We start from the raw sequence: 5499 nt of genomic DNA, 5'->3' as shown, positions 1-5499 counted from the left end.
CAGAGTATCAGGGTCCATCTGAGAGAGGTCACAGCTGAGCTAGAAGCTGGACCAATCCTTGGGGTGGTAAATACTGCATCCTCCCTACTCTAGGAAATCTCAGGCACCTGGCAAAACATTGGACTTCTCAAATTTTATGAGATTGGGGTCTGGGCTTCTTTTATTTAGATACTAAAGCAAGGTGGTTTCAGAATGCTGGGGGATCCATTGATGCCTGGACAATGTAAATAACAGCTCTGAATGTCTACAGACTTCCCTTTCCATTGCTGTATTATTTATTTACTTTTCTAAAAATAAGGGGTTTAAATAGCTTCATTTAGCATCAAGGGTGTCCTAACTGTTGACACTTGACTATTGATTATAGCACTTTTCTTCAAATTACTGTCAGCATCTCCCTCTGTACCAAAGTGTAGATTAGGCCCTGTGTTACTGGCTAAAGGCAGGAAGCATTCTGTTCTCACTTATTATTAGAAAATATTTTGACTTAAAACTATTCTAAGTATTTTTTTTTACATTTTGCTGTTTTTCACATGTTATTTGGCAATTTTTATTAGAGATTTTCTCCTTGATAAGAATAATTCTATTGAACTAATAATTCATGACCACGAAACACATTTATGGTTTGGATACATTGCTATGCAATCCTAGTTGAACAGTAATATATGGGGGAAAAGCTGTCCTCTTTCCCTGGCTTGTTTGAGGCAAAGGCCCTGTCCCAAAGATGCCACACAGGAGATGATTAGCATAGATAGAAACAATCTAATTGCATACAAAACACAATTTTTACATGATTTATACTTTTTGAATGTCTTGTAGCTACTCTTCACATCTTTGTAAAAATATCTAATTATTTGGTAAGTGCAGGGTTCAAATAGTTACTGAGATTCATAGCAATTAGAATTAATTTGCTTTTTAGGAGGGCTTTTTTATCCTTGCAGTTTCCTGAAGATAAATCATTTGACCTCAGGCTCACAGAAAAAATAAGCCCAAGAGAAGTATTACTTGGAAATAGTACAGTCTCAGCAAATGCTGAGCCATGAAGACTGAGTTCACCAGAGGGGACCCAAAACCATATACATCAGCGGCTTGTTCAATGTGGTAATGAGTGGCTGACACAGCCCAAGTAAGAACCTTTTTCTCTTGACTACCAGGCTAGGGATGTTTCTACAACATTCTACTCCTATAAGAAGGCATTGGAGTCAGCCAACATGCTTGGGCAATATGTGCCTAATTTTTCCTATATTTCTGTGAAGAGCAACCTCTATCTATCCTTCAAACTTTCCCTTACATGAATGGTTTTCCTGTCTTTTGTCTTTGTTACCACAGGAGTCTTTTTGTATTTTTAAGGTAGTTTCCTATTCAAGATCTTCTGATAGTCACCCAATGTCTAGGAAGTAAAGTTTCCTAATTTCACTCTAGTAATCAGAGTTTTTTCCTAATAAAGTAGCCATTCACCCTTGTCTTCTTCTATTCATAAAAAAATAGCACTTCCCATTATGGAGCACTATTTAGTTTTAGACATTTTAACATCTACGATCTCATTAACTCAATGAAATAGGCAATATTGTTACTCTTACATTTATAGATAACATTGTAATGCCAGAGAAGTTAAGTAACTGAACCAAGGTTACTTAGAAATCATCAGAAGTAGGATTCAAATTCAGGCTATCAGACCTGTGCAAGGGCTTAACCCCTGACTTGTGTTCCTTCTCGTCAACAGCGTATCCACCCTCCTCAAACCAGTCAGGATCCCTGATTCCCACTGTATACTTTGCTTATTCTCACATTGAAGCCTCTGCTCATCATCTACTACTCACCCAAATTGTCCCTCTTTATTGTCTCTCCAAGCCCTTCTTTAAAGGCCTGTATTAGTTTCCTAGTGCTATTGTAGCAAATGACCATGAATTTAATGCCTTACAACAGCAAACGTTTATTATTTTATAGTACTAGTAGTCAGAAGTCTGGAAATGGGTCTTATAAGACTAAAATCAAGGTGTCAGCAGGGCTGCATTCCTTCTGGAGGCTCGAGGCAGAGTTGGTTCCTTGCCTTTTCCAGCTTTTGGAAGCTGCTTGCACTGCTTGACTGGCTGCATCTCCCACTCCTGCTTCCATCCCTACACCTCCTCTGACTCTGATCCTCCTGCCTACCTACCCTTCTCTCTCTTGTAAAGACCCTTGTTAATATAGTGGCTTCACCCAGATAATCCAGAACAATCTTCCCACTTCAAGATCCTTAAATCACAACCCAAAGTCCATTTTGTCATGTGAGGTAGTACATTCACAGATTCCAGGGATTGAGACCAGCAACTTTGTGGGATCTTAATTCTGTCTACCACAAAGACCAATTCCAATATCATCCCAACCCTCAGGTTTCCTAAAAGCCTCCATCAGCAATCTATTCCATTCTGTATCTTATAGAATATCCTTGTATCTTCTCAGCTTTGAAAAATTTTGCTTTCCACTCAGTTATATGATTTTGGAAATTGGATTCCATTTTTTGTGGGCTCATGGTGTCTCAGCTACAACCTTAGAGATTACCCAGGCCAGGGGTAACAACAAATTGGTCTCATCTCAAATGTCTCATCTATGCAGCTAGTAGCTTCAGCTCAAGGTTCTGTGTTGGGAGGATTTCGAGGTTCCTTTTGGTTTCAAAACAAAGAAGGCTATGATCAAATAGAATGTTTTCCATGAAGGCAAGAAATGAAAATGGTAACTTGGGGGCCACATGCTTGCCACTTCTGCTCTTCTCCCCTATCTCTCCAGCTTCAAGATGAGGAAAAGCAGTAGGAAAATGGGGCAGTCAGCTTTTACAGAGGGCTTACTATGGGTCTGGCACTATTCTGGTATATTCGTACTGTTCTGGTATATTACCTAAACTTACCTTCTTTGACCCTCATAATAACCTTATAAAATAGAAGTGGAAATTAGGGTTTAAAAGTTTAAAAAAACATTGAAAGAACTTGGGACAAAAATAGAGATCTGTTGTGCTCACTTTGGCAGCACCTATGCCAAATGCTAAAATTGGAACGACACAGAGATTGGCACGGCCCCTGCACAAGGATGACATGAAAATTCATGAAGCTTCCATGTTTGTGACAAACAAAAAACCCAGACTCTTGACTATGAAGAGCAAACTAATGGTTACCAGAAGGGAGGTGTGCGGAGGGATGGGAGAAACAGGTGAAGGGGATTAAGAGTACACTTACCATGATGAGCATTGTATGTTGTACAGGATTGTTGAATCACTACATTGTACACCTGAAACAAATATAGCACTGTATGTTAATGGTACTTTAATTTAAAAAAAGAGATCTATCTAATTGCAAATCCAATTTTGTTCACTATAATAAACTTGGGATTTAAATGATTTACACAAGGCCAAGTAAAACTAGAAACAAAACTGGGATTAGAATTATGGTAAGTACATTTCCCCCAAAAAACAGGACACAGTGATGGGCACATGGCCACAATGCTGAATACTTAAAACTGGGGCTTTTATAATAAATCCAAAGGTTTACAGTTAACTGCAACCAATTATCAATACATACAGCAGAGTTCTTTTGTTTGACTACATTCAGTGACCATAGGACATTATTCATTTTCTCCGAGTGAAAACCTGGCTGGTTTTTTGGCATTGAGATTTTCCTTTCTTTTACTTACCCTGGAGTATTTGTCTTTGGTTTTCTTTAATAATTTCCTGTAAATCAGACCTTCCTGTTTCCTTTTTCCCTGTCTTTATTCATCTGAATTGCTAAACATGCTCTGGAAACTGGAGTTCTGACAGAGATGTCAAGAACCAGCTATTCCAGCTCTCTGCCCAAGGGCCCCTGTGCTAAACAAACATTTGCCTCGAGCCAAGAACCCTTTGCTAAGGTGCCCTCATTGATGAGACTCCCTGCAGTCAGGTCAAAATCAGTTTCCAAGCAATGGATCCTGTCACTGTCTTGCTCAAAATGCTCCAGGGCTCCCCATCTCTTTCTAGGAAAAAGTCACATTCTTATTCTTGGCTACAGGGCTTTCCTTGTTTTACAGTCTATTGTACCACTAAGTTCATCCCCTCCTCCTCCCTCCACCCCCTCTGTCAGCCCACTCAGCATCCTCCTGCCAGCTGCTTTGCTGCTCTCAATCCTCTTGTCTGGCTCCCAGGTTTTTGTCATGCCCTGAATTCTATCTCCTGGGTTGGACTCCTCTCCTGCCATGCCTAACATATCTGCTTAAGTCATTTTTTAAAATGCAAATCTGACCATGTCATTTTCCTGCTCACATTCCTCTAGTGGCTTCCTTTCATCCAGGTCAGTGGTTCTGAAACCTAACTGATAGCAGGGTTGTAGAGATGCAGCTCTGAGTCTCACCACCCACTCCATCCCCCAGCCAAGATTCCAATTCAGAAGGTCTGGGATGAGGCCAATAATAATACCTTCCAAAGTCCCCTACTCATTCTGATGATGAATCAGGTCTTCAGAGTATACCCACATCCCTTACCAACACATAATGCGCCCTCTGGTTTGGTCCCATTCAGGTTCACACTTCATCACAATCTACACTAAACCCTAACCCCATCTCCACCCCACCTCCAACCCCTAGGACTGCTAGATTTGGGCTACTCTGACTTGTTTCCTGCACAATAACATGCTCTTTGCGATCTCCATGATTTTATACATGGCATCCTATTCTCTAAATGAGGAAAATGTTAACTCTGAAAGATGACTTCCAAATCCAGCTCAGGCATTGAGTTCTTGAGGAATTCCCTACTAACCCTCAGACTGAGTCGATAGCTCCCTCCTGTGTATCACTTCTGATTACTGTATTTTGCTTATTTCCTATACAGTGCTCTATTTTATAAAACAGACAATGTATTTGTTTTATGCATTAACAAGCTTCTTGTATTTCAGCCAAACTTACCATTGTGCTAGAGTTATAGTTCCTTTTATGTATATATAACTTAGAAAATGTTTTTATTCCTACAATATCATATATGATCCTTACAACAATTTCTTTTGAGATGAGAGAAATGATATTCACAGAAGCTGGCTTGCCCCATATCACATAGAAAAATGATGAGAATTCAGCTTTCTTACTCCAATGATGTGATATATGATGTACCATATAACATCTCAAGATGTACATCTTATGGTGTACTTTTCAAATTACTAGAAGAGTCACATAGTAAGTGCCATATATAGGACATTAAAGCTCTATTAAGCAATGTAATAAAGTATCCCATAAAAAGGAAAAATTATATTTTTATCAATAATTGTATCTATTAAAAAGAAAACAAACTGATCTGTTAGTTAGAAACTAAAAATGAAAACATAAGCCTCCCAACCTCCCACCATTGCCTCTTTTTCATTTTGATCCTGAGGATGATTAGAATGTCCTAATTTCTATTTTGGTAAGTAGGTTTTCAGCAGGGTTCCCCTGAGGTCTAGCAAGCTGAGATAGATATAAGGGAAGCTGCATCCAGAAAGTGTTAGACACCAAGGAATTGATCTAAATTCT

At 39.2% G+C, this 5499-nt stretch overlaps 1 pseudogene; it reads left to right on the top strand.

The window, feature by feature from the left end:
• The first annotated feature begins 2995 nt into the window (after positions 1–2995).
• On the top strand, positions 2996–3094 carry LOC122201488 (annotated as a pseudogene).
• Positions 3095–5499: the final 2405 nt, after the last annotated feature.

The sequence above is a fragment of the Panthera leo genome, chromosome D1, assembly GCF_018350215.1.
Source record: "Panthera leo isolate Ple1 chromosome D1, P.leo_Ple1_pat1.1, whole genome shotgun sequence".
NCBI lineage: Eukaryota > Metazoa > Chordata > Mammalia > Carnivora > Felidae > Panthera > Panthera leo.
Note: the sequence above shows the minus strand (reverse complement) of the source record. Positions and strands in the feature narration are given on the sequence as shown.